This window comes from Palaemon carinicauda, chromosome 7 (genome assembly GCF_036898095.1).
Source record: "Palaemon carinicauda isolate YSFRI2023 chromosome 7, ASM3689809v2, whole genome shotgun sequence".
NCBI classification, from domain to species: domain Eukaryota; kingdom Metazoa; phylum Arthropoda; class Malacostraca; order Decapoda; family Palaemonidae; genus Palaemon; species Palaemon carinicauda.
In genome coordinates this window covers 142,054,941-142,064,858 of record NC_090731.1, presented here as the reverse complement: position 1 = coordinate 142,064,858, position 9,918 = coordinate 142,054,941, and the positions used below count along the sequence as shown (strand labels likewise).

The following is a 9,918-nucleotide window of genomic DNA, read 5'->3' as shown; positions in this document are numbered from 1 at the left end:
GACCAGGTCGGGTGAAATTGTCCTTTAGAAAGGGCACTTACTGTACATTCACATTAAAGAAAAATATATTCTCGTATGTTTAGCTCTGAACGAAATTGCAATATCTGCCAAATAATCGCAGGAGTATCTCCTAATTTCAACTTTTTAAAATCTAATTGTGAAAGTTATACAGTTCTAACATGGTTCTGCTAAAAGTGCACTGAATTGGTTAATCTGGCATCTTTTCAGTATTCTGGAAGTAAAAAAATACTAATTACAGTCCCGAAAATAGATTGTTTCTACTGAAAAGTGCCCCTTGTTAAATGATTTAATAGGATCATGTTTTATCAGGAAATTGAAATTTCCTTCTATTAACTGAATTGTAATCATAACCAATGGCGGCCAAACCTATGCTTTTACTTGAACGATTATCATACATGAAGAAGGAAACCAAGATAAACGACAACAAAAATAATAAATACTACTACTACTACTACTACTACTACTAATAATAATAATAATAATACAATTATGAAAGTTCGTAAGCCAATAAACCAGTCACACTGATTACATGAAACGTAAAGAACGAGTTTTGCAAAAATAAAAATCTCTTTGGAAAATACAAGTACTTAGGTCGAAAATTGAAATAAAAAAAATTACCTACTACTTCAGTAAAGTTGTGGTTATGTACTTCAAGAATTGATGATATTATTACAATACCAAGACGGTTCAACATTTCAATATATGAATGAGTGGAAGGTTTACTACATAAAATAAAAAAGTAACTAGAGAAGAAAGAAAACGCGAAGATTCACCTGAAACCCGTAAACGAAAAAGTTCACTCTGGTTATTTGGCAGTTGAATGGGTGTGTCAAAAGGGATAGTTGTCTATTATGTTCCAGTAACAACAATGGCTTTGAAGCCGTTACCAGACCTCATAAAACTTTCTCTTTATAAAGGACTAAAATCTAACATGGTCACCATAACATGAAAATTATTATGTGGTCAGTGATATATCTACAAAAAGTACATTTACCCTCAGCTAGCAGGATGATATACACATAATATATTCATTTCATAATATAATTTACAAAAGAAATCAATTGAAATATACAACAGCGAGTTAAAAACCTCATTAAACGGTTACGTTGCAGGCTGTTTTAGAGAGAGAGAGAGAGAGAGAGAGAGAGAGAGAGAGAGAGAGAGAGAGAGAGAGAGAGAGAGAGAGAGAGAGAGAGAGCCGTAGATATTTACTAATTCAAAATTTGTCATTTAGTAAAAAATTCAAAATATATAGGCCAGATTTTTTTGTTTATAAATATATGACTTTTCGCAATAGTGCCAGAAGGCGTATATCATTTTCGTTTGCAAAATTTTTATGAGAAAACTTTACAAATGAAAAATAAAAACTACTGATAAAAATTATATCCTGTTCATACTATTTGGTATAAAAACTATAAATCTAATAATTGACGTGGACATGCATTGACTTTTAACATTGGTCTCACTTTTTTTCGTATTCATGAATGCATGCTATCATTTAGTTGAACACTGGCCTCTATGCCAGAATAAGAATCATTGCATAAATTCAAAAAATTATATTAGCTTATATCGTGGTTTCATGGAATGCACATTGATTTCATTATTTCAAAAAAGAATCGGTTCTAAGTCTGAGGCTCGCTTCACACGAGTGGATTGATACCGCCCGGTTTCGTCCGCGCGGATTAAAAACCAGTGAGGCCCTTCACCCACTGCCAACTTGGAGGAGTTTCCGAGCGGCAGTGATTAACTTGCCACATGCACTGCTAATCCGCGCGGTTCTAACTGTAGCGGCTAAGAGAAACTACGAAGCCGCCCGGGGAAAATCCTCTCATGTGAAGACATACCTCCTAACGAGCGGTTATATTTCCGTGCGAAAAACATCCGCTCGTGTGAAGCTAGCCTTGCGGATGTAAGCACCAGATGGAATATCAAAATGATTCAAATTTGTAGCAGTATTGTCATGCTTACTAGTATTAAGCATACTTTTAATCATGTAAATACTTATGACCCAATTTTGGAAATTTCCCGTTTTCGGCTACATGAAAACAGAAAATGAAAGAACACTGTTCTGGAAAATATTTTCTTTTTCAAAGGAAATCTATGATAAAAATAGACATTGGGTAAATCATGGAGGTTTTTATCTTGAGCTTAAGCTCCAGCTTAGGACTACGCAGAAGTGGAAGGCGTCGTAGCAGCGACCAAGGCGGTAGCCAGGGCGGGAGCCACCGGCGAGAAGGGCGACGGCGGGTAAGGGCGGCTGCCTGCAGTTTTGATGAAGGAGGTGTTGAGGGTGGACACGACAGGCGTAACGATGATCTGCCGAAGGAAGACGTAAGGTCAGACTCTTCGAAAATAAACATATTAATGAGTCATAAACTAATGAATAACCCTTAAAAACGAATGTAACTGGAATAGGAAAAGCTTAAAAGAATGCTCTAAAGACAATCAAACGATTGACTACACTCCTTTGCGGGTCTTTCTCAGTCAAATGACATATTATTGCAAGACTAGTGAAACATGCTCTTTAAGAAAGATGCGATTGAAGGAGTATGGAATTGATGGGGAATGGTGGTAATGACATTGTGGGGATAGTAGAGGAAAGAGACGTTGTGGAAGAGAGTGCAAGTAATGATTCTCTTTGAATTCATATATATATATATATATATATATATATATATATATATATATATATATATATATATATATATATATATATATATATATAAAATATATATATATATATATATATATATATATATATATATATATATATATATATATATATATATATATATATATATATGGATAATGAGAATTAAACAACACTTGGACCAGGTGAAGATTAAATCGAACTTGGAACCCTTATAGTATCCCCAATCAGGCTATTAAAATGTAAAATGTAGCAGGTGTAGTTGGTAGAGAAATATGTTTGTCAATAACCTAATTATCATAAATTATCAGTTTTACATAAAGGGTGAGGAATTATTGGCTATCTATAATTAAGTCTTCCTCTGGCCTAGGGTCACATGGTCTATTATGGAAATGAAATTACGCTTAGGTTTAAATGACATCTAATAACAAACTAATTGATTTAATGCACCATTGGATAGACCACCACCCAAGTCCGGTTCCGCCAATTCTAATTCATGATCGGATGATTAATCTTTATCAAAATCATGTGATTCCAAGAAGGGGATGAATGAAAATTGACACGATAAGTGATTAGTATTTTGATTGGGTTTTCCTCTCAGAAAGCATATATCAGATTGGCAGGGGTTTATTGAAAATATTCATACTCTTTCCACCAACCATGAAAGTGGCTTTTTTTTGTTTAGCAAAACGTTTAATCACTAACATTGCTTCCTGAGGCCATAATGGGTTCCAATAAGTAATATATATATATATATATATATATATATATATATATATATATATATATATATATATATATATATATCAATATATATATACATATATGTGTGAGTGCGTGTGTATTAGCCTGTTTGTATGTATGCATTTGAATCCTAAATTATATAATTGTTTCAAAGTAAACGGATGAAGCTAATATATAAATAATTTCAAAATTCCCAAATCCTCTTTTTCATTAAACTTAACAACGTCATTGGTTATATCAATTACAGAAAACTTACGTCATTTTGCAGAGATCTCGTGTAACATAAAAAATATAAATTATTACAAATTCAAAGTCTGTTAGAATGGTCAAGGAAGAAAGAAAAAAGCAAGTCAATTGGAAAACATTTGGTATAATGGTAGAGATTAGTGTAACTTAATCTTGAACAAAGCTAAAATTACAATCGTTATATAAATCAATCACTATGTTACATTATGGAATTATCTTAAGTCAAAGACATCTAAAGAAGGCCATGCCAAATATGGAACAGGTTATAATTTGGATATCGCATTCACTATACATCTCCTATCATGCATATCAACAATATGTCATGCAATAGCTATACTGGATATATATTCCAGTCCCTGAAATTCAGATTTGAAGCGACAGTGCAGTGGATCAGTTATATATAATATTCGAGAGCACAAGATAATATTTATATATATATTTTTTAAATGGTTTTCCAACCTTGTTTCCTTACTCGTATGGAAAAGAACATCGTACAAATGATATTGAACAACGGTCTGGAATTTCATAGGGGAATGTTAAATCTTTATGACCATGATCTTCGACAACATATCTTTCTTTTCATCAAATTCTATACCAATCCGTGACGAAATGTTTGCCATAACAAAAAGATAAGCATATTAGTGAATAAAGATGAAAATAAATGATAAATTTACTTCTATTCTTACTGGTAAAAGTAAATTAATTACATAGCATACTTTTTCTCCGAAAAATTTGGCATAGTTTGCCAAAGTGAAGTTGATCGATGATGATTCTGGTCATCACATGGGATTGGGTGTGGTACTAAAAGCCTTATCCCTAAATGCTTGTGGAAAAATACATATATTTACATACACATACACGCATATATACAGTGTATATATATATATATATATATATATATATATATATATATATATATATATATACACATAATGTGTGTGAAGGAGAGGGGCGTGTGCGTTACACATAAGAGAGGGGCGTGTGCGTGTGTTACTTTTACCGATTTATGTTTAAAATCTTATTATATACGACGCATATAATTTCATATTAATTTTTCATTGTGCTTCCAACCAGAAACTACACATACGGCCCAACTGAATTAAACATCAAATTAACACACCGAACTGAGTTTAAAATATACGGAAGTTACGAGTCTCCAAAGTGAGATAACCATGAATCTCTCGCATAAAAAAACCCAACTCTTGAGAGCCTCCTGGGATGAATGTGACAGCCTAATTTTTTCACGAGAGACCCACCTTCCCAATCTCTTCATAACAAAGGCACCGCTTACCCTTGACGCAACGGTAACCGCCCAGCTTACCGCTCAAATCATCTTATACGTGAATTACAGTAATTTGCGATTTAAAGACGTAATGAAATAGTCACTTCTATCCCTCTTGGAAAGGTAGCTCTGCAGCATTCTGTCATTTTGCTTTTTTTACGAGGTCAGCTTTATTATCGTTTGGCTTCCCCTTGCTACGAAGTTCGTTGGATTTATGGGGTTTCTCCCATCACCTTGATGAGAAAATAGTATATGGGGGTAAATGGTCGACGCGGGTCTACTTACTAACTGCAATGGGAACCACTTTGGTAGACAAACAAATGAAAAGGAAAACCAGCGTGGGTGGTATACGGCAAAAGACTGTAGTGAACCAGAAAGCACTATTACTATAAAAAATAATAACTAATAATAATAGTAATTATAATAACAATAATAATAATCATCATCATCATCATCATTATAATAATAATAATAATAATAATAATAATAATAATAATAATAATAATAATAATATAACTAAAGGAATCAAGTAATTTGTTGGAAATCTCTACATATGTACTGCCTGCTACTGAATCATGGACTGCAGAATGTGAGAAATAAGAATGAACTGCAAATGATTTAAACGAAATAATTCCTTTATCATTATTTCCTCATGCACCTTGCATTGCATAATGTATAGTACAAAATAAAGAGCATGCTTGCAACTCCGGCTACAGCCCAAAGGCATACCACATTAAACAACCACTTACTTCTAAGACATTAATAAACAAGAAGGAACAACCCATCACGTACACAATAACACACACGCATGCGCAGTATCAGCCAACTCAAGATTGCATGCATTCCAAAGTACACTCAACATGCAATACGTGGAGCATCAGGCAACTTAAAAAAAAAAAAAAAAAAAAAAAAAAAAAAGACTGCGCATCCGGTCTTAAGAGAACGGTATTTTCTCCGGCAGGTAGAACAAACGTATTCTGGTATTCTTAAACAGCATTCCCTAACAAAGTGAATGCAGAATAGATTCTAATTCCTTTTTTTTTTCTTTTTTTTTGGATGATGATGATCTAACATGCGGGGTCGTTTCCGTAGGCTAGAAGTATTCGTTTTTTTCCGTTTTTTTTTTTTTTTTTGGGGGGGGGGTAGCCTCAAAGATGCCTGCTTCAATATCTGAGAATAATGTTTTAGAATTCCATTTTAAAATTGAATTAATATGGAACATGCAAAATGAGAAAAAAATATATTCGTTTTCAGGCAATCATACTGTATATATATATATATATATATATATATATATATATATATATATATATATATATATATATATATATATATATATATATATATATATATATATATATATATATATATATATATATATACAGTATATTGGTACTGCCTTTGACAAGTTGACATGTAAAACCTAAGAACTATTAAATAAAAAGAAAAGCAAGAATAATCATGCAAATGCTAAGGGCAAGACAAAAAAAAAATTTTTATTCATGCAAAAGGCAAGCGAGGGTCGAGCTCTCATTCTCGGGAAAAAGAAGACATACCGGACGACGCTCTTTAGACAGGTGTCCTCCCCAGCAAAAGGAAGACACCGGGTATATTTTTGTAACGGGAAGGAGTTAAAGGTGTAGTCAACCGGGAGTAGAAGTAGAGGTAGAAGAAGTAGAAGAAGCCCCTGGGTAGATCTTAGTCACCAGGGAGTTGAGGCTAAGGTTGAGGCCATCAAAGGCGAAGCGGAAGACGCCACCGAAAAGATGCGGGGCGTTGGGAAAGGCGCCTTCGTGAGTGCAAGTTTTTTGGGGGTAGGAGCAGAGGGACCACAGAGCCAGAATTAACGCGAAAGAACAGAAGAAGAAGAAGAAGAGTCATAATAAAAAACACAAGATTAAACAAGGGACGCCACATTGTGTCTTAGCTCGAAGTAAATATTGCGTGACATCATCTTTATTTTTGTCCTGATTCTGAAAAAAATATGACTTTATATCTTCTTTTCGTTATCTTTTGTCAAGGTCTTGGGGAAAGTCACTTTAAGTTTTCCTGTTCTAAACTAAAAAGTAACAACTGTATTCCCTACAGAACGCACAGCTGATACAACACAAATATTTATTTTTGTGTTCACATGAAGATGAGAAATAGGGAGTCATCACTGAGGGTGGGATTACGGAGGTATTACTGAGGGGGGGATACAATGAGCAAGTGAGCATAATGCTCTGGGAATCTAAGGGTGTTTAAGGGCATTTCCAAGGTACTGACAGCTTAATGGGTAACGTTTTGAGAGGGAAAAAATCAATTACTATCCATAACGAATTATGTTCATCTAAAATTCAACTTAAAAGATTGGCAAGGACAAACATATTGATTGGGACAACGGACTTAAAGAAAGAAGATTAAGCAGGAAAATCGATTGACGAAAAAAAAGAGACAAACAAGACAATACTAGAACGAGGACACCATCTTGTTCCCAAGAACTTTAGGGATGTGATGGTGGGATAGCGAGTGGATGGGGGTTAGTGGGATGTTTGCAAGCACAACTTGACTTACGGAACACTTAGAAAAAAAGACAGAAACAATTGCAAAGCAGTTAGATACGATCACATAGAACGCATAGGTGAAAAGCAAAAATACAAAGCACAAGTTGGCAAAAACGCTCGGAAGAAAGTAAAGTTATAGAAAAAAGTTAGACAAGGAAAGACAAATAAAAGCCAATGACTTAAACGGTACTCGTAAAAATTAGAAACATATAATGAAGACAATAACGTACAAGAGCAAGCTAGGAACAATGGGTAATAATAAGGGGAGAGAGTAAGATCTGGGAGAGGAGGATAAATCCAAAGAAAGAGAAAACCATATCCAGGAAAGAGGAAAAACGAAGGTCAGGACAGGAGAGACTCTTTGTGGGAAAAGTGGGTCAGAAGTCCTCGTAGGGGTCACACTGAAACACAAATCAAAGAAAAAGGAATGCTAAGACATCCAGGTTATCATAACATTGGTTAATAATGGAATGATTAATGCTTTTAAAAAACAAGAGACAGTCTTTTTTTGGATATTGAGGGGGGAGGGGCGTTATTTATGAATACTAAGTTATTCTTACTTATCAAGTCTCAACAGAAGACAGTCAAAACGGGTAATATATTTCTGTACTTAACATATGAAGAACATCTATACTGAAGATTACATTAAATCAACAATTCAGCATTTTATACATTGTATTAACACCAGTTACCTTATTTCAAAATCCCTTCCTACCTGAGCTGGTAGATAAGTATTGATATATCCTTTATGAAATAATCTATAAATGTAACACATATCAATTAATACTTGTAAACTATTCACAAATTCATCATAGTGACGAAAATATGAGAGTTAGATAGAAATAAAATTGCACGATAAACAATTAAAAATGCATGATAAATAATTTAGTGACACACTTATCTTGGAAGTGGAGGAAAATAGCCAGTAGTGTGGTGAACACTACGAATTGATATTTGTGCAGATTATAATATTCAAAATTTTAGTACACGTTCATTATAATTTACAAACTTACCGTTGTCCCTGTAGAATTATAAAGCATAAATATTTCTGAACTTGATAATAACGAATAGTTGTGAACCATTGTCTCAAATATTATTAGAAAAAACGCTTTAGCATTTCAAATCAACTTCATTTGTCAGGAAAACGTCCGCTTAAGAAAATAAACGTTCCAATTCTTCTCATTCAGGGTTACCTAAAAAAGCTTAAATTTGATGGAGGGAACACAGATCCTTTGCATAAAACATCTGGCTCTTTTCAGAAAACTTTTATGCGAGCTTTTGTTAGGATCAACTCGACGTCCATCTTCGAAGAACAAAAAGGAGCCAGACAATTTGTACGAGTCCCCTTTTAAATGTCCTGCTATGAAGAGAATATGAGATTCCAGGAACGAAAGCGATTGTAAGTCCGTCATTACTCAGCTGAAAGATTGCTTCATAAGTCCAAGTTGAAACTATTTCACTTCGAATGGAGGATTGCATTAAATAAACAGCGCGTTTATGGCCAGCTGTTACAAAACTCTTCAGGGAAAACCCTTGATATATTTCGCAGAAACAAATAGAGAATGTAAGTGATAAAAGCATTCTTTCATGGAAAGACGGAAAGGGTAATATCAATAGACGAGGAAATGTATAACGAAGATTCGATCAAAACATGATCATCACAGCAATTCAAACCACCTTCGCTGAAGGCCAAATAGCAGGATCACAAAAGATTTATGTGGAATTGTGCGAGTGTGCCCACACACACAGTCTCTATCTCTTTCTCTCTCTGCACGCGCACACACACACACACACACACACACACACATATATATATATATATATATATATATATATATATATATATATATATATATATATATATATATACATATATGTGTAGATATATATGTATATATATCTACACATATATACAATATATATATATATATATATATATATATATATATATATATATATATATATATATATATATATATATATATATATATATACATATATAAATGCAAAAGCTCCTTTTTAACAATCTTAAATCTCTGAAACTTCTTCACCGACTGCATTGAAATTTTGACTCAACGTTGCATTCGAATACGTGCGTGTTTTCATACACCTATTACTGATTGCTAGCCTTCCATGGCCAGATTCTCTCTCCAAATGAAATCGAACAGTCAGATACCGTAGAGTATTTTACCTTTACAAAATAATCTATATAAATAAAAATGTAAATGTTCCTTTGTTCAAAATCAAACGAATTTCATAACCTCATAACTTCTGCAATTTAGTGATGTCAAAAGAACAATTGGTTGGAGAGGTATTTCCCAAAATTAAACCCACTTATAAGATTGGCTGAGTGAACGAGCTATACTTGGGGCAAAGAACAAAGACGCCTATGAACTTAACATTATCATTCAGTTAATCATTTAAAGCGAGAC

At 33.5% G+C, this 9,918-nt stretch overlaps 1 long non-coding RNA gene across 1 annotated transcript; it reads right to left on the bottom strand.

Moving 5' to 3' along the window:
* Window positions 1-1,152: 1,152 nt before the first annotated feature.
* Window positions 1,153-7,885, bottom strand: LOC137644042 (uncharacterized). The gene is made up of 2 exons (XR_011045118.1): window positions 6,500-7,885; window positions 1,153-2,337 (listed from the first exon to the last, which is right to left on the bottom strand). It is a non-coding gene; the product is annotated as an uncharacterized lncRNA (long non-coding RNA).
* Window positions 7,886-9,918: the final 2,033 nt, after the last annotated feature.